Source organism: Lynx canadensis, chromosome B4 (genome assembly GCF_007474595.2).
Source record: "Lynx canadensis isolate LIC74 chromosome B4, mLynCan4.pri.v2, whole genome shotgun sequence".
NCBI lineage: Eukaryota > Metazoa > Chordata > Mammalia > Carnivora > Felidae > Lynx > Lynx canadensis.
Window position 1 is genome coordinate 10,548,605 of NC_044309.1, and position 24,731 is coordinate 10,573,335.

At 51.9% G+C, this 24,731-nt stretch overlaps 2 long non-coding RNA genes across 2 annotated transcripts; both read right to left on the reverse strand.

Annotated features, from left to right (window-relative positions):
* Positions 1-202: 202 nt before the first annotated feature.
* Positions 203-17,498, reverse strand: LOC116738174. The gene is made up of 7 exons (XR_004343834.1): positions 16,291-17,498; positions 15,994-16,104; positions 12,095-12,287; positions 5,993-6,186; positions 4,127-4,233; positions 1,898-1,987; positions 203-1,722 (listed from the first exon to the last, which is right to left on the reverse strand). It is a non-coding gene; the product is annotated as an uncharacterized LOC116738174 (long non-coding RNA).
* Positions 17,499-21,189: 3,691 nt separating this feature from the next.
* Positions 21,190-24,731, reverse strand: LOC116738175. The gene is made up of 3 exons (XR_004343835.1): positions 24,445-24,731; positions 23,951-24,172; positions 21,190-21,580 (listed from the first exon to the last, which is right to left on the reverse strand). It is a non-coding gene; the product is annotated as an uncharacterized LOC116738175 (long non-coding RNA).

The following is a 24,731-nucleotide window of genomic DNA, read 5'->3' on the forward strand; positions in this document are numbered from 1 at the left end:
GTAAAACAGAGGCTCCAGAACTTTAAGCAACGGCCTCAAGGTCACATGGCTAAGGAGTAGCAGAGTGGAATGGGACCCAGCCCACTAGACCCCAGAGCCCTAGACTGTCTCACTTCTGCCCACTTGTGAAATGTTTGCCTCCACTGGGGGGTATGTGACCAAGGGCCCAGCCTTCCTGCTGAAAATAAAGGGACAGACTCAGTGACATTCCAGGGGGACTTCAATTTCCTCACGGGGTGTCACGAATGATTTTTAACAGCGACAACTGCTGCAGAACCGAAGTTCATTTCAGCCTGGAATAACGTACCATAGGGTGCTAACAAAACTGAGGACAGAGGAAGTTGGTCTGTGCAGAGACAGCTGGTTTAATCTATCAGTCCTCATTGCCCGGCTAGACATCCCACCTGGGTTTTACATTCTCGAAAATTTTGCTGAGGAGGCAACACCCTATTTGCCAGAAGAGAAAGTGGGGTGGGGAAGGGAAAGAGGAAAGTGGTGTCTCCGTTTTCATAGTAACTGGGCTGGCACGGGGCCAGGCTCAAAACTGGGAACACCTGATTCCAAGCTCCTGCCCTCATAATCGGGCTACTTCCCTAGGCGCTGGTTTTAATTCAGTTCAAGGGTAGATCATAAATTAATTTGATGCTGGAATTATAGTAGACACTCAATAAATTATAAAAAACACAGCAATCTGGAGCTGGCAGGGACCCTGGAGGACATGGGGCTGGCGGTTCTCAGCCATGTGCACATGTGATTCACTCACAGGCCCGGCAGATCGGTCTGGGGGTGGGCCTGGGCATAGAAATATTCGAAAAGCTTCTGATTTCATACATGAGGATCTGATGCTGGAGATTTTAAGGGTTTTCCTCCATTAGCACAGAGCATGCAGGGATGACCGAGAGACCCAGGCAGGCCTCCCAGGCCAGTGACCTCTGTGCCAGACTCTGTCCAGGCCAGGCAATCTGCTAGTGGAGGAATAGTCATTGTAGGGGCTGGTAAAATTGAGCAGGTTTGGAATTTTCCTCCAAAGATCCTTCAAGTTCCCTTAGCCCCACAGTATCCATGTGAGGGAGGGTAGAGACCGACATCATTGCCCCATTTTACTGATCTGGGAGACCCAGGAGCTGAAATTCTAAGTTCTAAGAGGCAGCACAGTCCTATGGTTAATAAGAATGCTGGTTGTGGACACAGACAGACCTGGCTTCCAGGCTGCTTGTGCACTCCACAGCTATGTGATCTTGGGGAAATCACTGAACCCCTCTGAACTTTGGATTTGTCCTGTGTTAAGCAGGTTATACTGAGTTCTGTGAGCGTGAAGCGGCCTGGCCCACGTGGGCACTCGCTTAATAAGCATTTGCACCGTTTGGACCGAGGGCTCCCCCATCACTGTGTCAGTTCCCGAAGAGCCGGGAGTGGGGGCGTAGACCGTTTACGAAGGAGAAAGCTGAGACCAGAAGTCACAGGACCAGCCTCAGGTGGCACAGGAGGCCGGGTGGCGGGTCTGGGACTAGAGCGCAGTCCTAGATACTCCCACCTGGCCAGGAGCTTTCTGAAAACGCTTCGGCGACTTGGGCGTGGAAATGCTCTCCCGGGGCCCCGTTCACGCGAATGTGCTACTTTCAATGAGACCGGATGATCAGCACTTTGTGGCAACTCCTCTGGGGTGAGCACAGGGAAGAAGGAATCCACCAGCCCAGCAGCCTCCACAATAAACTCAGACCCCTGGAAGAAACGTAATTAAAGTCATGAATCCCGGGAACAGTGGCTGCATCACACGTTCACAGGGTCAGGGGGGCAGGACAGAGAAGAGCTGATTTGCAGGTGAGTTCAAACTGCTTACTTTGGGATTTACAGTCTGGTAAGGGGCCATCCATCACGTTTACGGGGGGACAATCACCTGAGATCACGAGGAGTAGCAGTCTGGGCCACCGTGGAAGGCCAGCCCATCCAGCCCCAGCCGGGCCTTGGGATGATGATGGGACCACCTCTGCAAACAGTGAGAACGAATGGGGCACAGGTCACCAAGGAAATGGAAAAAAATAACAAAAAAAAAACCAAGCAAAAACAACCCCAAAAAACCAACAACCCATCACCCATTCTCCGTGCGTCTCTCTTCCAATAATACCTGTTCACGCTGAATTCACTTCCCCTTACAAGCCACCGTCAGAGACAGTGGAGAATAATCGGCCAGGGGAGAATAATAATAACCAAGGAGAACTTAGGAGAGTAACCCCAGGCTCCCAGCATGGCAGCGGGAGACACAGCCAGTAGCTGGCTGGGAGATGTGGAGTATGCCCCTGGCCCTCTCTGGACCTCACTATCTCCTTCATAAAGTGGCCAGGTTAGACCAAGCTCTGACACTCTATGACTCTGAGATCTCTGGTAGGAGAGCCAGGGGCTCCAGAGCAAGGCTGCCTGCTGGGCTGGGCCCTCCACTCTGGCACAAGAAGGGACACGGCACCCTGGGTCCCCACCCGGCCCACAAAGGGTTTGAAGATGAGAACATCATGTACCCCTAGGAAATTTTTTTTTTTTTAGAAACAGGGCTTAGCTTGACCTGGAAGAATGGGGAACCACAGAGGACTTTTGGATCCCGGTGGGGGGCATTTGGATCCTACTCTACAGGGAAGTGGAGACTCTTCAGGAATTTCTGAGAACACTGAAAACATCCAGTCTTTGTTTAAGGAAGATTATAGCAGGGAGGCCAAGGGAGAAAGGGTCTGGGCTCCGTGCTTTCCAGGGCAAGGCGTGGGGCCTGGGAGCCTCTTGGAGCCCCTCCGTTCAGCCCTGTGTGTTTCTATTCCATTTGAAAACTGGAGCCTCCCCAAAGGCTTATGATTATTATGATTATTATTTAGTCTTTTGCAAAGACTTAGGAGGCATGAAAAGCAAGGAGGCAAAAGAGCAAAAATCTGTGCACCGGCCAGAGGGAGTTCTATTTGCCATCCTGAAATCTCTGCTTCTCATTAATTAGAGGAGCCAAGAAATCACCCTTCGAAAACTGGCTTTTCCACCAGTAATGCCAGCTGTTCAACCTTTTGTGGGAACGTGCGGCTGGCCCCTTCTGGAGCCCAAGCCCTGATGGCACCGTGCCCCAGCCACAAGACTGCAATATCCACTTGGTGCCACTCTGGCCTGTTAATTGCTGCGTGAGGAGTGTTCCTCGCTGGACCTTTCTATCTGTGTTCTTCAGAAGCAGGTCCCTCCCCGGCGCTCCCCCGCGGGGGCCAGGCGAGGTGAGCCACCCTCCCTAATGCCAAGCCCTAGCAGCAGCATCTGGTGTCTTGCTCCTCGGCCGTCTCCACTCCTGGCCACGCAGAGCAGAGGGATAGCTTGGGAAGCCGCGGGGGCAGGCGACAGAAGAACATGGTGGCCTCCTCTCCGGCTCAGCTGCCCTGGGGTGATCTGAAAGAGGAGAGCAGGACAGTGTGGCCACCCAGGGTAGCAGGTGACCGTCGGGACTTGGGCCTGCCAGACAATATCTGGATCTCAGCCCCACACGGACAGGAAAGAGGAGCCCTAGGAATGAGGTTTCCCACAATGGAAGACTGTGATGTCCTGATTTATTGATAAATATAAATTTGGTCTTTGTCCCTGTTCCTGGCACAGAGCTCCTAAAACCCTTGGAAATTCCTAGGGGGTGAAAGCAATAAAGGTGTCATTGTCATGTTAATGAGGCGACTTTTGGAAAGCACCAAGTTCACCTAAGGTTGGAGGCTGGTCACCAAGGGAGCCAACCGTGTGATTGGATGGTTGGAACTTTCAGTCCCTCCGCTGACCTCTGGGTCAGGGAGAGGAGCTGGAGATTGAGTCAGTTGCCAAAGGCCAGTGACCTAATCAATCATGCCTATGTAATGAAGCCTTCATAAAAACGCAAAAGGACATGTTCAGGGAGTTTTGGGTTGGTGAACGCATAGAGGAAGCACAGAGCCCTTTCTCCATTCTCTGCCCTGTGCCTCTCTCCCATCTGGCTGTTCCCTTAATATCCTTCATCATAAACCGGGAATCTAGTCAGTAGAATGTTTCTCTGAGTTCTGCGAGCCCCTCCAGCAAGTTCATTGAACCCAAAGCAGGGGTTGTTAGAACCTCTGACCTATATAGCCAGTCAGAAAAGCTGAGTAACAACCTGGACTTGCATGGAGGGAGGGGCGGTCTTGAAGGAGCCAGCCCTCAACCTGTGGGACCTGAGGCTCTCTCTGCAAGCAGACCACGTCAGAACTGAGGTAACTGGTGCTGTGGGGAGAGAACCACACATACATCAACATTAGTTTCAGCATCATAGACAGGAAACAGGGTTGTTTCACCTGAAGAAGAGAAAACAAAGGGACAGACTGCAGGCTTCCTATGAGAAGTGTGGTCACTGCAGGAGGGATCAGAGTGACTCTGTACAATCCTGCGAGGCAGAACCAGGTGCAAGCACCAAAAAGACAAATTTCAGTTCGGTAAAGAAGAGACATTTTCATCGAAGGTGTGTGGGCTGCCTCAGGAGATGGCATTTCCCCGATAAGGGTGCTGGAGAAGCTGGGTACCAATGCCGGGGGCTTTGGAAGGATGGGCTCTGCCTCATTAGAAGTCATCGGTGCTAACCCAGCCCAGAAATTGTGCCTGTGTGCAAGGTGGAGGGGACAGAAAGAGCACTTGGCTGTAGAGTGGAGTGGGACAGCTTCCACTCCCAGTTCTGCCACCAGTCTGTTGACAATGGGATTTGGCAGGTCACTTAACTTCTCTGAACCTCAGGCTTCTTGTCTACAAGATGGCAGGTCTCAGAGAAGATCAGCTCTGAGTAATTTCCAATTTTAAGTGTGCCCCATCCCAACCCTCACCCTGTCCTATGACCAGAGAGGGGCTGGGCCTGGGCCCTTCAGAAGTGCCAAAGTAATGGAAGAAGTTTTCACAAAGGTAACCCAAAGTCAGGGGGCAGAGCTGGGGGTGCATTGTGCAGACTTTCTACAGCATAATAAGCTCATTTACACCAGCAGAGCGGCTCTGAATCTCAAATGTGAAAACGATAGGACTTGGGGCAGAAATCACCCCTTGCAATTTGAGATGAATCTGATTGGCTTTAGGAACTTCAAGTAAATACAAGGAAAAGACAGCTGTCACTGGGAGCAGAAGATCACCACCGCTACCCCCTTTCATTCCGCCAAGGAGTAGAATGGTTGCTGTAAGTGGCTCATGGCTGTATCCACAGGCAGTGAAAGCTCACAAGACAGTGGAAAAAACTTGAAATTCCTCAAATTCTGATGGAGGCTGGGGGGGCGGGGAGGAGAATAAGGGGTCTTGGAGAAAGAGGAAGGAGTTAAAGGGGCAGAAAAACTGTGTGGAGAGTAAAGAAGTAGCCAGTAAAGCAGAAAGGGTGGCCCAGGGGACGTCTATGAGGGGTCATCCCAAAGGTCTGGGCCAAGATGGCCACATTCTTTGATGGTATAAGGCAGAGGAATTCTAGACCAGGGTGGAGGATTCGGGGTGAGGGTGGGTATCTAACACCTGATTTTTCCTCTAGTCCCACCTCTGAAGTTTAGATCTCTCACCAAAGACCTTAAGATCTATCTGAACATCCTTGGTATCCCCCTGCTCACGTGTGTTTGCTTTAGAGGGATGGTGGCCGAGTTGGTCACAGCTGAGGGTGTGGAGTAGGTCCCAGCTCCAGTCAACCCAAGTAAGAGAATCATCTTGAGCGTGGGCCATGAGCCATTGTTAATGGCTGAAAAAAATAACAAGTCCTTTGGGTCCTCTCCTAGCCACACTTTGCTTCATATCCTGGGAGCTAAGGAGCTTGAGTGCCATGAGAAGTGTGGGAGAGGCCGCCATCTTGGCTCTCCAAACTTTGATTCAAGGTCCCACTGTGTTGGAATCACGCTGAGGGTCCCACAGAGCTAGAGTGTGAGCCTCTTCTTCTGACCCCACATTTCCAAGCCAAGATATCTTCCAGGAGGGGAGGCAGGTCTGTCGGAGAAAAGAGTCCTGGGAAAAGCCAAGTTAAATTTCTTACCTGCTGGCAGAAAGGGGGTGAAGGGCCCAGAGTCAGAGATGAGACTGGAGAGGCTCCCGGACAAGGCAGTGAAAAGGAGGCAGAGAGTGTCAGCAGGGCCCAGCCAGGAGTTCACTGGAGACGGTCACAGTGTTAACAACAGGCCTCGGGCTTCATGAACCGCCTGAGGGTCCTCCAGAGTCTTCAAGATCATTCTGGGCAGAGGAGGAGAGAGAGAGCAGGCCACAGGTATTTTAAAGAAAGAGAAATGCTACAAGCTCAGGTCTTAGAGACTAAAAGAGAAATAGCACAGAGAGAGGACAGCAGCTGCCCCAAACAGAGTGGGGGTGGGGGAGCTCCAAACTCCACTCTTAGGACAGGGAGCCAGGCCCTACTCAGGGCACCACCCTCCCATTCTGGTTTCCTACGATATGGATAGTGGGATATTAAGGGGGTATATGCAGGGTGCATACAGCCTGAGAAATATGCTTGGTGTTGGGGAAGATGTGAGTCAGTCAGAAGATAAGTTAGGGTCACAGGTTGGACAGGTTGGACCAGGCCTCAGTGATGCTCAGTGCTTCCCCCACGGCTCCTGTGCCCAGCTCCCTGGCTGGTGGCACCAGAGGGGAGACAGGTGCAAATCAGAGAGGGGGAGACATGCCTCGCTATGCCAGATGTCAGATCCCACGCTGACACCCCTCTCTGGTCATCCCCAAGTAGTGTCTTGCCCCGGGGTCCACTGCGGGACTCCAGAAAGTCCGGCCCCTGATGCAGGTTCAGGATAGACGCCCGGCGAAGCACACTGTGCTGAGCCACGAATTCCAGAAGTGGCACAAGGGTAAGAGAAGTTGTGCCGCACCCTGGCCTGGCAAAGTGGCCCAGGTCATCAGGACAAATGCTCATCCCTCCCAGGTGTTAGCCATTACTCATAGTTGCATCTCTATCCAGCGACACTGTGGCTTCTGATCTTGGCTATTCATGCCCACAGTTTCCAACTCAACCCAGCCAGTGGGGAAGGCCTCAGGCAGCAGGGCCAGGCAGTGTAGACTCCTGCCGCTCCCAAAGATTTGCCCTCCATGGACGGAATGTGGGCTTGGAGAACAGGCCCTAGTCGCAGACCTAAAGATCCTAAAGCACTCAAGAGACCGATAATTTAAGGAACCACATTAAGAACACCCAATTAATGGCATTGTATGGGAATAACCAGTCTGGCTAAAGTGCGGAAGTGTGGTAGGAGGTACCGGACTGCCATGGGCCTCGCACACCAGGTCAAGAGGTGTGAGCTTTTCCTCATCAGCAATGGGAAGACTTCAAAACCAGGCAGGAGCTGGTGGATTGGTTAGACAACCAACATGTGCTGGTAGCCACCCCTACTCCTCCACATGGCCTCCCCTCCATTCTTCCAAGTTGTCCCCAGCCAGCTTTCCAGACCAGTGCTTGGCAAAGAGAGGGTGTTAAAAAAGAATTTTCTGGGGCGCGTGGGTGGCTCAGTCAGTTGAGAGTCTGGTTCCAGCTCAGGTCATAATCTCACAGTTCATGAGTTCGAGCCCCATGTCGGGCTTGTTGCTCTCAGCTCAGAGCCCACTTTGGATCCTCTACCGCTCTCTCTCTGCCCCTCCCCTGCTCACACACTCTCTCGCTCTCAAAAATAAACATTAAAAAAAAAAAAGAATTTCCTGAACGCATTAACGGACAGCATGATATTTATGGGAATCCAAAGGGGTAGAGTCTAATGAGTGTTAAATGTGACACAGCATTTACAACCACCAAATAAAAAGTCATTGATGAAAAAAATTTTTTCAATTATTTCTCTCAGGCAGAGAAATCTCCTTGAAATCAGTGTTTTGAGAAGTCACTTATGGAGAGTGACATAATCATCAGAGACGATCATGTAACCCCCTTTTATAGAAATTGGGTCTGGTTAACCTTGGAAACCTGGAGCGAGGATTTTGGGGCAGGTTCGGGAGTAGAGGCTGGGGCAAACCCACTGTGCACTGCGTGAATGAGGAGAGGGCAGCCACCCAGGTCAGGTGCCTCCTGGGGACAGGGAGATAAAAAAGCACTCAGAGAAAAGGTTTAGAGCCACAAAACATCTCAAAGGTCTTTAGATAGTGTGCTGTGATGTAAACCCCCATCTCCCCTACGAGGGTGCCTGCAAATCCTACTATGGAAACAACTGCTGTCATATGAAGGAATGAATAAACACTTTGAGTTCTGCTCCCAAGTTGGTGCAAGACAGAAATAGACGCTGTTCCCACAAATGCTGGGGCCAGAGGACAAGGGACAGCTGATATCTAGCACCAGTAGGTGGCCATGGAGTCACCCATTCGAGACGTAGTCTAAGGGACCCTGAAGACATTCCTTGGGAGGAGACAGGGTGATGGATGTGAGGTGATGGCAGACACGGATATCCTTCGGGCAGGGCTGGCACAAACCAAAGGCATACTGACCCATAAACCACCAATGCCAGCGCCTGCTTGTATCCCCGTTCTATCCGTGTGGGGGTCTGCTTTTTTTTTAACGTTTTAATTTTATTTTTGTTTCATTTTCTTTAAGTTTATTTATTTATTTTGAGAAAGAAAGAGACAGCATAAGTGGGGAAGGGGCAGAGAAGGGCAGAAAGAGAGAATCCCAAGCAGGCTCTGTGCTGATGGCACAGAGCCCAATGGGGGGGCTCAGACTCACGAAGTAGTGAGATCATGACCTGAGCCAAAACCAAGAGCCTGACACTTAACCGACTGAGCCACCCAGGAGCCACTATGCGGGGTGGGGGGGGGGGGGCGGTCTTTGATTCCCACAAGCCAGCAGGGACACCGGGGAGGGCAGGAAACCAATGGGACAACGACTCGAAAGGAAGTTTTGTCATGGAAAAATAAATAATAGTAGGCTTTCACACCACTCAGTACTCTGGAAATCCTGTTTGCCCTGTATTTTATTTTATTTTATTTTATTTTATTTTATTTTATTTTATTTTATTTTATTTTATTTATTTTATTTTATTTTATTTTATTTTATTTATTTTCGCCCTGTATTTTAAATGTACGTTCACTAAAAAAGAAAAACTAAGCTAGATAAAGGGAATCGAGATCCCCCCAGGGGAAGAAGACTTCCCCTGCTCGCACCCAGCCACCACTCCATTCCCCGACTCTGAGGTCCGTGTGCTCGCCACTCAGATGGAAGGCAGTGATTAAAGCCAGCCTGACCAACACTGCTGCTCAAATTAAACTCCTTAAAAAAGCACAACATTTTCAATAAAAGAGGCCGAGCCCAGCATGCCTTAGTCATTACTGTAGTACTTTTCTTCCAGAAAGATTAACAAACATGAAATAGAGGGCTGAGAAATTTTGATCAAGCAAAGTGTTTTAAAGGGTTTTATTTCCTCCCTCTTTCATTAAAATCGCACCGCTGCGATTCTATTCTATATATAACATAGATACACACATGCATGCTGTGTCGCTTCTACCCGATGAGGACAATAGGACCCTCCCTGGGAACTAATATCTTCTTTAGGATCTGCTGGGGAAAAGCAACACATATAAAAATATAAATGAAAATGGCCCCAGCTATAACTATATAAAAATGAGTGCTTATTTCCATTGCTAGGATAGCAGCTTTGAACTTGGGAACACAAGAGAAATATACTTATTAGCTCAAAGAAAGCAGATCTGGATTTGGGGATGTGAGTTAGGGGAGGCCAGCAAAAGGAGTGTGGAAGTCCCCTCCAAATGGCTGAGGCCCAGAAGAACTGACCACAGTGCCTTAGTTCCTCCCCAATACTTCCCTTCTCTTAGGCTCAGTGAGGGGAGGGAAGGGGAGAGGAGGGGGAAGGGGGAAGGGGAAGAGAAAACAAAGAGGCAGGGAAGAGGAGGGGAGGGAAGAGAAGAGAAGGGAAGGGGAGGGGAAGGGAAGGGAAGGGAGGGGAGGGGAGGGGAGGGGAGGGGAGGGAAGGGAAGGGAAGGGAAGGGAAGGGAAAACAAAGAGGCAGGGAAGAGAAAGGGAGGGAGGGGAAGGGGAAGGGAAGGGAAGGGGAAGGGGAAGGGAAGGGAAGGGAAGGGAAGGGAAGGGAAGGGAATGGGGAAGGGGATGGGGATGGGGATGGGGATGGGGACGGGGAAGGGGAAGGGGAAGGGGAAGGGGAGGGAAGAAAGAGGCCAGCAGGGGAGAGAGAAAAAAGCAAAGAGCAGGAAGAAAAGCAAAAGGTCGCAGGTGCCTTTGGTCACAAGGAGAGAAACCAGTTAACACAAGCCTAAGAGACAAAGAGTGACAGACTATAGGGACAGAGTGAGATTCATGGAAATAAATGTGCTTGGGCAGGCCTAAGGGAAGTTCTGAAACAAAGACCTCAAACATCTCCAGAAACGTAGGCCTCCCCGTTTCTTCCTGCTCCCATCCCCTCCTCCTGCACCCTCTTCTCCTGCTCTGTTCCCCTCTCTCTGTAGCTCAGTGCCCTCACCTCTCAGCCCACACAGCTGGACATGACCTGTGGTAGGCAGATATCCCACACACCAGGGATGTCTGTGTGCAGAAGCCAGCTGGCCATCTCTGAATCCCGGGGCTGAGAATCTGGCCAGGCCCCTGGGCCCATCTCAGTCCAGTGCCAGCAGAAAGGGGTTACGTGATGCACATGTGGGCCAGAGCCCAAGCCCAGAGGGGAGGGATATCAGGGTGGGGTGGGCTCCTGGGCTAGAGGGATCACCCTAAAGGTGAGGAGAGGGGGTGCTGTGGAAAATGAGAAAGGAAGACCAGAGATTGGTGCCTCTCCCAACCCGAGTTTGAAAGGACAAAATACCGCAAGGGGAAATTTGTTCTACACGGACGTGTGCTGAGGTGTGTGTCACGAAACCTTCTGGAATCCCTCCCTCCTCATCTATCTCACTCAATAGCTCCTGAACAGGAACAGCCTGTTGGACGCCCTCTTTGTTCCAGGGAGACCCTAGCGAAGAATGAGTCACGGGTGAAGTGTTTTCCTGGCAAAAACCTGCCTTTCGTGCAGTCTCCTCCCCACACCCACCCCAGGCTCCCAAGCCCACCCTGCGGCCCTCTGGCTGCTCTCCCGAAGTCCACCTCCCTTCTGTCAACACCCTCCTCCTAACTGTTCTTTTCCAGCTAGGTTCCTCACCCAAGACGTGAGTAGGATCTGATTATCAACTCCACACCACCATTCTCTCCTATAATATCTTAAAATTTTGTTTTCATTTAGCTTACTCCAAAACAAAGCATGCAAAAGATACAGACATAGAAGACCAAGGAATCAGGGCTCTGCGCTGCCATCCTCACACCTGCTCACATCAGCTTGCATGAAGCAGCTGGTTTTCCACTCAGAGGATCACCCCTTCAATACTTTAAAACCAGTGCTCTTGTTTATTCAGCCAGTCATTTCACCCACACTAACTGGTACGTCTTCTAGATACCCGATGGTGCGCTAGACGCTGAATACAGCCATGAGCAGGACAAACACAAGTTTCTTTCAAAAAAAAATTTTTTTTTAAATTTTAATGTTTATTTATTTTTGAGAGAGAAAGAGCATGAGTGGGGGAGGGGCAGAGAGAGAGAGAGAGGAGACAGAGGATCTGAAGCGGGTTCTGTGCTGACAGCAGAGAACCTGATGTGGGGCTTCCAGCCCACGAGCTTCGAGATCATGACCTGAGCCAAAGTCAGACACTCAACTGACTGAGCCCCCCAGGCGCCCCAGGACAAACACAAGTTTCTACTGTCAGAGAACCCTGAGGACTTGCAAGGACACCAGAAGTTGGCAGGGCAGCTCTCTTCCAAGGCCTCTCCCCTTGGCTTGTAGATTACCGCCTTCTCCCCGTGTCCTCACACGGTCTTCCCTCATCTGTGTCTGTGTCCTCATCGCCTCTTCTTATGAGGACACCAGTCATAATGGGTTAGGGCCCACCCAACGACCTCATTTTAGCCTAAGTACCTCTTTAAAGGCCCTGTCTCCAAATACAGTCACATTCTGGAAGTTAGGGCCCATGGTTCAGCCCCTAAGAGCCTATTACTTGCTGGCCAGATACCCAATTCTGGAAAGAGTGTTCCAGAAAGAACGCAGCTGGAGAAGAGCAAGTGTGATCACGAAGGATCCAGTATGTCAGGTTAAGTGTTTTCTTTAGACCTTACCTGAAAGGGAAAGCTGAGATCACGGAAGAGTTTCAGGCAGAAGAAGGACGTGACAAAAGGCGTGCTAGAAAGATCCTTCCCGTCTGTGGTGGAAAATGAATTAAAGGAACAAGGGTGGATGCTGCCGGCAGTCCAGGCGGCAGATGGAGGTGACTCTAGGTTTGGGTCGTTTGGGTGAGGACGTGAATGCCAGCTGAAAGGACAAGATACAGATGAAGAGGCAGAACAGAGCCCCGGGAAGCACTGATCTTGCAGGACTGCAGAGAGAGGTCAGCAAGGGCCAACCAGGAAGTCGAGAGCAATCTGGGGGGGTGGGGGAGGGGTGGGGACCAGAGTGGGTGGTCAGCAAGGGAGGATGGCCAAACAGGTAGGGGCAGAGGGCAGCTGTGGGGATTATTAACTGTCTTGGGGCCACGGTGCCCTGGGTCAGAGCAGTTGCAAGGGAGGGTAGGACTGGAGGCATGATTCCACAGGAAGAGGACGTATATCGTATATTAATCTCATCGGTCACGTGCTACATTCATAAGCCGTCCCATCCCTAGGCCTCAAAACTGATGCCATTCCAGGCCGACTTAATCAAACAACCCTAATGGGCACACGACCTGGACTATGTTACAGCCAATGTTCAGAGATTTGAGGCTCTAATCGCAGCTTCAAACCTATTGTACTGGAACTGGTTCCGTTCACATATTTCGAAAAACGATCACCATCTCTACCATAAAGTCATTAAGAGGCTATATAAGCATTAACCTTTTAAGTTAAAGATTGAAAGTTTAAATCTCCCCTTAATGATATGCCACCACTAGACACGTCAACTTGATTTATCACTCTGATCAGTAATCATTAACGCTATTTACCATATTTCAACCAAAAATCTTGCAAAATTTATATCCATGAAATCCAGAACCCAAGTCAGCAGTTGCACCGAAACAAACCAACCCTTGAGAAAAGAAAAGAAGGAAAATCTATCCGCCTCTTTCATTACAACAATAATAGGATTACCTATTGTTATTCTAATTATTAGTTATTCTGTTATTCTAATGCTCCTGGCTTGTTCAGGCTAAAGGACAGAGTCACATATGGGAGGCTAAGGAGCCCAGTGGAAATTTTTTAAATGTTTATTTATTTTTGAGAGAAAGAGAGAGTGCGAGCTGGGGAGAGGCAGAGAGAGAGGGAGACACAATCCGAAGCAGGCTCCGGGCTCCAAGCTGTCAGCACAGAGCCCGACACAGGACTCGAACCCACGAACCATGAGATCATGACCTGAGCCGGAATCGGACGCTTAAATGAGTGAGCCACCCAGGAGCCCCCCCACCGAACGGAAATTTGAGTGAATTTCCGTTCACTCAAAGAACGGAATTCTTTGAGTGGAAAAAGCTTTCAACACACTTAAATGATGTTGGCAAAGAGCCAGTAGAGAAGGAACTTTGGACCCCAAGGAAGCCAGAGGGAACACTGAATTTGGGGAAGAGAAGATCCAACTGCCCCGTTTCAACACAAAAGGAGGAGGAGGAAGGGGACCAAGTGGAAGCTCTAATCAGAGCGACGGACCCCCAGCGAGGTGGTGTATGCAGTAGAGGGATATTTCGTGCAGGTCGTGAATGTAAGTGGAATGGATGAATCCATGAGGGATGTACTTGATGGAATGTACATCCACGGCCATGTGGTCTCTAGACCAGCAGACAGGAACCATCCCCTTAGCATACAGAAGTAGGCCATTGAGCTGCTCACAAGCAAGCCAAACTTTTTCTCCAGAACATTTTGAACTAACTATAAAAGCTGGAGGAGGCTGACTAGGTCCCTAAAGCTGCAAAATCACAGAGCATGTAGGAACTGTTGCCTGGGTCTGGATAATTTTAAAGGCCACTATCATGAGCAAAAACAACAGGCAGGACTTCCTTGGAGCGGGTCTTCTCTCCTCCCTCCACCCCCCTCCGCTTTCCTCCCTCTTCCCCTCTCCTCCCTTCCCTCCCAGCCTCGGGCTGCCCTCAACACCACTTGCAGGTCCTGGATCTGACTACAACGGGACACCCCTACCCTGTGGGCCCTGGGGTCCAGAATAAAGCCCACTAGAATAACTAGACCATTGAGTTTCAAATTAAATCTCCCCCATAGGCCCTTCTTCTCCAGTTACTGGGCTCATTAGAGCTCAGATAATGGAACATCTCCTCCCACTAATGGCCCATGAGAAGTGAAGGAGAGAAACCAGCCCCTCTACAATGTCACTACAGAGAAACGGAGAGAAAAAGGTCACTGACTATAGCCCCAAAGTTTTTAGTGTTTTGGAAGAACTTTCTCCTGACCATGGGAGATCTGGAGCATGAAGAATGGATTTGCCAGGGCGTGGTGGTTGTAAACAGAATAGACATTCATTTGTGCATCCTTGTGACTAAGCCAGAGTTCTGGAATTTGTCATTCCAGAAGGTTCCATGGCTAATCTCATGGGTAGGGAGGGGACACGTGCGATCGATGGAGCCAGAAGATGCTTTTAGAAGCTGTGGGGGCTGCTTGTCAGGAAAAGGGAAGACTGCTCGCCACAGCCTGGTTTGTGCTGATTTGTCCCACGTGAACCACAGGGTCTGAGCAAGGACTCCGTCTACAGGGACGGGGAAGGATTTGACAGTGACCGTGTAACTGGGATACGGACGTTCACCAAGATGCTGTGAGCATTCAGCCATGTGTGCCAAACAGACTCCTATGCGTCTGCAGCTGCTAGAAAGTGGTGAATGTTCTGGGCTTGGAGTACTCGCTAACCAGGGCTCCACCATGACCTCTGCCAGGGGCCATGAGAAAACGGAACACCCCCTATTGTCCACCAGTCTGACCCCGAGCCCCAGCCCCCTCCAATCATGTTTCATGGCTTAGAAATCAGCTGATTTTAAGAAAGTGCTATCTGATAAAGCAAAGGAGTTAAAATCCAGGCCCAAGAAAGCTATGAGCAGCCCCTAACTGCATGTGGACTGGCAAGATTTCCCCGAAAGGACAGCAGCAGAGAGGTTCTTACCACAAACGAGAAGCGGATCGTCTCTAACTGGTCCCTCGAAAGTCACTCACACTAAAACAAATGGAAACAAAGAGACCCACGGTTGCGGGCCTTCCCGGCCCACCAGGCTGGGAATCATTTCGTGCAGGTGGTGATGTCAGCAAGGGAATGGGGACCCCCTAGAGCAAGTTCCCCTTTAGTCCCTGAAGGTCTGTGGGTCTGAGGTACAGGCTCCCCTCTGGGGCACAAGCAACGCAATGACCCAGCTCAGTCTCCTCCCTCCTAGTGTCCCATCCATCACAAAACCTGCACAGGGAGGAAAGGGGATGTGTGGGGTGTGGGGGCTGCTAGTGGGACATGGAAGTTTCACAGCCTATGGCCTTGGCCAGCTCTGTCGCACGCTGGGGGACACAGAGCATCACCATGGAAACCAGAGGAAACACAAGTAGGGCTCAGGAGGCCCCCGGGACTCGGAGAGCTCTCCTACTGAGACACCCCAGCAGACCCCTTTACAGCCGACCAGGCAGGGAAAGGGGGGTCACCAAGAGGAAACTCTGCAAAGACTTCCTGCTCCTGCACCCTGGCCCCCCAACTCACACTCTCTGTGTCCCCGTGGCCTCCTACTCCCTCTTCTCCCAAGTCCCTGGGCCCCGTCACTCATCTTAGAGGAAGTGACCGATTGATAAATCATCTGTAAGACAATATGGAAAGGCTACTATTTGCTGGGCACCATTTTTGGGTCGGGCACTGCTTTCCTTCGCAGATGACTTCACTCTATGCCCAAGAAAGCCCAGTGACGTAGGCACTGCCGTCACCTTGCAGATGACGAGACTGAGGTTCCGAGAAGTCAAGCAGTCCCAACTCGCAGCTGGCACGTTTAAACCCCGCCATCTGGCCTCTGAGCTTTCACGCCTACCTTTTTCGTCTCAATTCGCAGGAGCACTTGAGAGCTGACGTCAGACACTCAGGAGGAGGGCACTGCTTAGCCGGAAGTCTTAACCATTACTGACGATTCTGCACAGGGCTCCTAGATAGATAGGAAGGGAACCTCTGTGGACCCCCTCACGCCCTCCCTCACCAGGCTACCACGGGCATCCCCTGTCGCTCACTGGGGTGGGTGGGGGTATGAGGGGACTCCTCCTAATCTCCCACTTCATTCTTTCTTGTGATTCCTTTCCCAGGGCCCCGGGTGCTTTGAAGTACTTGCCATTACCATTTTGGCGGGTGGGTTTCCCGTCTTCTTTGAAACCGTCTTCTCTCTTAGACCATGATATTTGAGGGGGAGGACTGTTAAGAAGCCTTCCAGGAGAATGAATGGTGGGTCTCCACCCACATGCCTAGCTAGGTCAGCAGGAAGCAGCTGTCCCTGGTTCCAGATGCTGACCCACTCTGCAGGGATCCAGAGACATTCTGGAGAACTGTTCCAGCCAAGCCGGGTTCCTCCCGTTTATTTACTAGAGTGTCTGCCTTTGGATGCTGTCTTCCTTGATTGGGTGTGCCATCACGTAGCCAGACGTGAGCACTGACTTCTCCTGGTCTCCAGACCCACAGCCACACGAGGGGTGGCCCAGCCTGAGACAGGGGGCCATGCTGCAGGTGATAGGTACCCTATCTCCCTGCTCACACATCCAGAGGTGCTGGAGGAGACAGAGGGGGGTCTGTTTGTGCTGTGGGAAAAGTCTGGACAGGTCATAAGGAGAGCTTCTGCCCATCAAGAGTGTGTGACCTCAAGCCTCAGTTTCCCACTTGCAGAATGAGGAGGTCGGACCAGGTCGGTGGGTTCAAGCTGTGCTCTGAGGAGCCCCAGGATTCTGCCTCATTGCACCGCTACCCGGACGGGGAGACCCCGCGTGAACTGCACCGGGCGTGAGACTCAGTGCCCTGAAGGGTGGGGAAGGAGAGCGTGGGGGAGGGGAAGGAATCAAGCAGCCCCACTCTGCTCTCTGCTACACACGAGTTTCAGGAAGGTTCTGTGGCTCTGCAACGTCTGACATTTATCGGGCTGGAAACTCTCTAGGTCCCTCTGACCCAGGGGTCGGGGGTGCCGTGCCTGCGGGAGGCCCCTGATCTGCTCATTCTACCCCCGTTCGGCTGCCATGAGGCCAAAAGAGCCTGGGGGAGGGGGCAAATGGCTGGCCTGGAGGGAGGCGACCCGATTTCACCGACTGAAACAGTTCTGTGACTCCCAAGTGCCTCGTGTTGAAATCAGGAGACATCACAGAGGTATCTCCTGTTCGGACAGCGCACCCTGCCCCGTATCACACGGCCGGGCTGGGCTGAGCCAGGCTGGACCCGGGTGGGGGGCTGCCCAGCGGGACCCACACTGTGCGTCTGTCGCTCAGAACCGCAGCCCCCTTGCTCTGCCCCTTTGTGAGCTAAACAGGACAAGCGGACAGGAAGGTGCCCAGCACCTCCTCACCCCGTCCACCAACATCTGTCCCCTAGGGGGCCCAGCCCCCAGCAGGGAGGGACAGGGACCGGAGTTCCTGAAGCAAGGCCCGGGGTTCTGCTCCGCGTCTCCACCTTGTGAGACAGCTCCCAGTGGCACAGCCTTGCAGACGTCACCCTGAAAAGCTGATTTGAGAAAGCAAACTCAATGACAACAGTATCCAACTGAGACCGCAGAGGGAGTTTAACAGGCAGAATGTAATTACTGAGCCTGGAACGGGTCCAAGACGTGGCGTTCCCACGGAGGCCACGGGGACTCAGCACTAGCAGAAGGGGGCACCGCCAGCAGCCCACCCCAGACATCTCCGCAGAGCCTGGGGTGTGGCACCCAGGCCTTCTCCCTCATGCTCCCCTCCAGCTCTATCGCTGGACCTTCTCCCCGGGCTCCCGGGGCAAGGCTGCCTATAATGGCACCTTCTGAACTCCCAGAGCAGAGCGTGGGGCACATGAGGTGCCTGGACCCAGAGCATGACCTGATGAGGAGCACCTTCAGGATCATTCTCGTCCTAGGTCCTCAGTGCGCTTGACTTTGAGGAAGGGATTCAGAAGCAGCTGCCCACGGGGCCATGGAAACAGCTGAGGGTCTAGATTCTGGCAGAGCCTCTCCTGGCCAATGTCAAGACTGTCTCTTCTTTTCCGGTCCTCCGCCCTCGTCTGCCAGTGGGGAACGAGGGGCTGTTCGTTTCACAACCAATAGGCAGGTCCTACATGCCTCCTGTGTGGAGCCGCTCTGGATTCCCTGGCGAGTTCTGCCTGCCCCAGGGGGACATGCACCGGGGGTGACAAGGGACTGAACACAACCTACCGAAATGCAGGTGAGACTGTGATCCGGGCCAGTCTGAATGAGGACAGGGGAGCCCGGGAGGGGGCATGATTGCCTCCAGAAGACGGCACAGCTGAGGTGGCCTTGGAGCTGGGATTCTGGCAGATCGTCAACAATTGGCAGGCGGTCCTCCGGGTTGGGCGGGCAACACTTCTCCGCACTTCCAAGGCAGAAGAGCTTGTCTGCAGTCAGGAGCTGGGTGGTGCTGGACCATATGCTGCCAGCACACTGATGGGGGTCAGGGGCTTAGACGCATCCATGCCTCGCCCTCCCCCGGTGCCCCGGATCCAGCTCTGGTTCATTCTCCTGTCCCGTCTAAACCTCCCCGCTACGCACTGCTTTCCCTTTGCCACCGCAGCAACAGCAGCATCCCATCCGAGGCACGTTTTCAACAGATGCCAAAGTAGAGAAGACGATGCCTTTCTACCACCTGAATTCAACACTTTTCAACTCATAGCCAGCCTTGTTGTATCTACAACTACCCCCACCTTCCAAACTCCCCCCTCAGACATCGTATCATCTCATCCGTAAATACTCCAGGAGGTTTCTCAATAAGACCAGAGTTTGTTTTTTTAGCACAAATCCACAAAACCAGAACCATTCCTTTCAAAAACGATATCAATTCCCGATGAATATCAGATATCCAGTCAGTGATCCCGCAGTCTGGATTTTGTTGATCGCCTCCCCAAGATGTCCCTTAATATGTTTCTCTGTCCTTTGAAATTCCTGCGAGTTCATATTTAGATCTAGAGGCTTAATCCAATTCAAGCATGATTGTTTTTGGCCAGAAACACCAAAAGTGGCGGTGTTCTTTCCATGAGGAGGTATATGGTTATCTACCTGGTTAGCTCTTCTTGGGATATTATTAGGCACTGGGGCCAGATCCATTCATCCGTGAGAGGCTGGCACACGGTGATGTTCTAATTCTACAGCTCCTTCTTCAGTTATTAGCTAGAAACCTTCTGAAAGGAGAAACTTCATATGGGAAAAGCAGAAGGAATGCTTGAGAATGCTGGATATTTTCCTTTCTTAGACACGTTTCCCAAAGAATGAACTCCTCCAAATGTGGCCAGTGAGTGTCTTACTTTTAGCCTTGTGACAAAGGCCTGGAGTTCAACATATCTGATGTATTTTAATCCATTGCGATCAATCCCCTGCAGTTATTACCCTAATTGATGTTTGCATTGTCTCGTCTTCGGCTGGTAGGAACCACTTTGGCTCCTGTGTCCACTTTGATGGTATCCTTGCTTTCTGATGTGACATGTTCCAGGCTCATCTTGTACATTCATCTCACTCCTGCTTATTTCAATAGAAGGTCCCCTGACCCCAGCCTCCAATCTGTCTGTGTCTTCACTGCAGCTAGATGAATCTTTCCTTAAATAATTTTAGCTCTGCTGCTGTTCTTGGGAGGCAATGTGCTACAGGGAACAGACAGGAGCTTTGGAACTGGGGGAAAGTGAGTTTGGAACTGGCCACATCAGTTACCAGCTGCACCACCCTGAGCTGGTGATACCATCTAGCTGAGCCTCGGTTGCCTCATTGGTACAACTAGGAATAATATTTTCTTGCCTTACAGGACTCTGGTGAAGGGTAAATAAACGTAAAGTACCTGGCACAGAATCTGGTGACTAGAAAGCATGTCAATGTCCATTCCTATTCTTCTTGTCCTTTTCAAGAAACATCAATGGCTTCTAATGTCCACCCCATTGTGGAGACTTTCAAGCCCCCTTCAGTCTGACCCGCCTTATCTGCCAGACCTTGTTGCTGCAACTGTTCTCCCGAACTACCTGCCATTCTGGTCCCACCAGCCTTGCTGTCACCACTCACCAGAGCCACTAATGCCCTCAACCTTTATTTACACGGCCTCCTGTATCTTAAATGCCCCCATGCCCTTTCATTTATTCAAATCCTACCTGTCTGTGAAGACCCAGCTCAGATCCCTCTACTTCCCCAGCCCCTCCAAGCCTCACATTCTTCCCAACCCTTGAAAGGCTGCCTGCCCACACAAGTCTCACTGGGGGGCTACATCTATTATAGCCATTTTCACCCACCACCTACAGACTTGGACAGAATACCCTTCAAGAACGGTTCTTTCTGCAGCTAAACTGGTCTGCACACAGATCCCTGGGCACATTATCTATGTGTGTGACTGTGACCATAGCAAAGACGCTAAGTTGCGTATGCGTACATGGGTGCGCACGTGTTTGTGTGTACACATGCATATATGTGTGTCTGAGTATGTGCACACACATGCCTGTGTGCACATGTGACCAACACCCTTCAGGAAACCAGTGTCCTGGCCTGTCCTCTCTGACTCAGAATCACTCAGAGTCCCGGAGGCTCTGCCCCACCCTCAGACTTCAGCCAGGACGTGGGAGGACAACTGGACCCTGATTACAGAGATCCAGTGATGATCTCCTCGGGGACTTGGTTTTCTGAACCAGATGTGACCCCCATCCGGAACATGGAAGACAGCCATAAATGACTAGGGAAAGTTGCCCTGTCCAGACCTGACAGCCGGGTCCCAAACCAAAGATGATCTCAGTGCAGAACTTTTCCATGAAAGAGCCATCCTACAGAGCAGTGATGAGTCAGGACACTTGGCGAGATGGCCTCTGCTCCCCAGGCAGGATTACCCCAACTGCCCCAATGTGCCACAAAATCGGAGGGGGCTACATGACATGTGATGTCCACCTCCCTCCCTGGACCCTAGCGTCTGTCTCAGGCCGGTGCCCACAGGCAGATGGCGATCACTGCTGTGTAGGGGCAGGAGACAAAACGGAGCTGCAAGGGAAGTGGAAAAACCCCACCCGGGCTTTCTTGGGTCTTTAGGGTCTAAAACTCCTGCTTCTTCCCTCAGAAGGCATCACTCAGATAAAAGAGATCTAGCCAAAGCAGTGTTCAAGGCTCAGCTTTAAAAATCAAGAGCCCTGCAAGCAATAAAAGTGGAATTTCCCCGGGTGATAGGAGGGACAACTATGAAGAGGGGTTGGGCAGCATCCCAACGGGAAGACGGCTTCTGGAAGGATGGCAGGGGCCCGTCAGCACAGGAATGGCTACATTTCAAGTGGCCACCTGTCCGCTCTGAACCGAACCCACCTCTTGTGGCCCCGGGAGCCATCAGGAAGACATCCTGGGCTGATGTGCCCCCAGGGGACGGAGGAAGTGGGCAGAATCCCTGGGGCTGGTAGCTCTGTGCCCAGCGGCATCGGAGAAGCAAACTGCAGCATGGCTGGAGCAGAAATGAGACAACCCCGAATTATTCTGGAAGAAAGTGGCCTTTGGAATGAGTGTGGATGGGGTGTGCTCTTTCCACCAACTGAGTGTAAATGGGGTCTCAGGTTGTTTTATGGGGTGTTAAAGGCACGGTGTCACCCTCCCGACACTACTCTGGGGGAGCATGTGAGGACATCTGGGGGGGCAGCAGAGTTTGGCTCGCAGGTGTTCACTGATTAACGGAAGCCACGCGGGGGTAAAGGCTCTTTGGAACCGGCTGATGTGCGCCCCCGCTCTGATCTCAACCCCACTTCCAGGGCTTTGTGGGGGTGGAGAGCAGGGGGAGGAGGTTCCCAGCGAGGGACACGGCTCCGCTAATCACCACGTGCCATCACATAATCACATTTAATAGCAGCGCACAAAGCACCAGGTTGCATCTGAACATCAAACATCGGCTTGAAAATGCAGCCCCCCTTCCCTTCACGGGCTCGTCACAGCAGCAGCATCTGGGGGCGTGACGATGCGGCCCTGCCCCAGCTGCCAGCGCCCCCCGAGAGGCCCTGCACCCAGCCCTGTGTGCCCCTCGGAGCAGGGAGGTTTGCCCGCGCCCACCCTCCTGGGGACGGCCTGACTGAGGCCGCGGCTGGCGCATGCGCCTTTCGAACCTCCTGTGACTGCTATTTCTAACATATAAATAGAACGTGCTTTTGGTGCAGCTTTCTGGAGCAGGTCATGTGCGCGGCTCTCTCCCCCCACGGCTCACCCCACACAGGCTGTTCGATGGGGGCCACTGAGAAGAGTCGGGGGCGCCCCTGGGCCAGGCCTCCCAGAGGCTCTGGACTCAGAGCCCTCCTCCCTGCTGTCAGCCTGGGAAATCCAAGCTCAGAACCGGCAGCGTAGGGCCCTCCTGCTGGGGTGCCCGCAAACTCTTTATTGTCAGCTTGCTTTCTTATTTCAGTCGTCCTTAAATGTGCCAAAGCTCCCCGCACCCCCACCCCCGCATTGCTTCTCTGCACTTATCCACGGGAATGGAGCTCACAGTTACGGAGCTCACTGCCTGCCCCCCGCCGCCCACCCCGGGGCAGGTGCACAGAACCCCAGAAAGAACCAGGCGCCCTTTATATTCTTAGGCAGCTCTCTTCAACCGTATTTCTTCTTGGTTCTTATTTTTTTCAGCCTACTCTCCCCTCGTTTTTCAGGCTCCGTCAGAGGGATGAGTTCCATGAAACCCCCCCGTTAGCATTTTATTTTCCTCATAGACATCCCTTTCCTTTTCACTCAGTGCCCATTGGGTGCAAAGCCCCGGACAGGGGGCCCCGAGGATCTGCATTGAGCACAGCAGATGGCGGGGCCTCGCGATGACCTTCGTGGTCATTAATATTAAATTAAAGATTAATATTAAAATTTATATTAAATTAATATTAAAAAGTATATTTTATGACTCTGTTGGCACAAAGATGAATACATGAATAGCATATATGACAGCATTTTCTTCTACCTAAAAGTTCATCTGTTTCTTCCGATTTTAAAAGAAGTGAAAATTAAACCTTATCCGGGGCCCCTGAAGGTGTCCTGGATCACAGACACTGAGCCTGACGGATCCTGCAGCCCCAGCAGACCGGTGGCACCTGCTTCAGGGACCCCACGTCTGGTTTACAGCTGAAGCGGCACACGGAATGTTCTGGGCAGCTATTAGAAACCCCGCAGCCCAAGGGCACTCAAACCTCGGGATGGGACCCAGACCAGCTGTACTTTTTAAAAGCTCCCCAAGTGATTAAAATGTGAGGTCAAGGTTGTATGTAAATCAACGGTCCTCAGCCCTACCTGCCCAACAGAATTACCGAGGAGCTTTTTTTTTTTTTTTTAACAACCCAGAAAGAAGGTCCTGGGCACCACTGTTTTTAAAGCCCCAGGTGATGCTAAGGGCGATGGGTTGAGAGTGGTGGGTCGAGGGTCTGCTGGGCCTCCACCTCGGCCTGTCCTGTCCACCCCTGTGGGATCACTGTCCCCGGCCTTCTGTCATGTGGTTTCTGCCAGACCTGCCTCTGGGCTGGGACACAGAAGGTTAAAGAAGGCAGGGTCAAGGTGGGGGGGGGGGGGGTGAGAGAGAGAGAGAGGGTGAGAGGCTGGAAGGGGCGAGGTAGAGGGGCTGCTCTGTGACCAGGGGGCTGGAGCTCTTATGTCACCAGGACCCCAGGTGCTACTGCCCCTCCGAAGAGCCCCACTCCCAGGTGACACCTCCGAGGCACTAGTCTTGGGCTTCTTGATGAGGAGCCTGAGGACAGGGTGGGACTCAGACGCCCAGGAGCAGGCTGGAATGCGGAGACAGCAGGGAGGGCGGGGCGGGGGGGGGGGGCAAGGAGAGATGCCTAAGGGGGAAACGCACCTGTGTGATAGTTCAAGGACCCCTCAGGGTGTCAGCGTGTACCCCCGGCCGGCGCCCAAGGTGAACATGGGCGCGTACTTCACTCATCCGTGCGGGAGCCTCAGCAAGGAGGGCCGTACAGAGCATGAGATCATCACTCTGAACCCCAAGTCCGGTGCAGCCGCTGGACTAGAGACGTCTCCTCTAGAACATGGACCCCTCGAGAGCAGGCACTTGGTCTCTCTTTTTAAAAAGAGAAAAAAAAAAAGAAAACAAAAAAAAAAAAAGAAAAATTGTGTTAAAATACACATAACATAAAATTTACTATTTTAACCGTTTTGAAGTCCAGCACCATCAACTACATTCCCATTGCTGTGCCACCATCACCACCATCCATCTCCAGAAGTTTCTCGTCTTCCCAAACTGAAACTCTGCCCCCATTAAACACAAACTCCCTGTTCTCCCATCCCCAAGCCCCTGGAAGCCACTGTCTCTGTGAACGTGACTATCAGTACCTCATGTGAGTGGGATCATACAGTGTTCGTCTGTTTGTGCCTGGATTATTTCGCTTGGCGTCTGTCCCCAGCATCCATCCACGTGGCGGCACGTGACAGGGTTTCCTTCTTCTTTAAGGCTGAATAATATTGCGCTGCGTGTATAAATCGCCCTTTTTTCTCCATGGGACTTTGTCTCTTGTCCACCGCCATCTCACAGCACCTAGAACTTGCTGGCATTTCGGGCGTGTGCAAATAAGTGTTGAAAGAATGGTTTAAGTGAAATAATCCACTTAAATTTTTTTTAA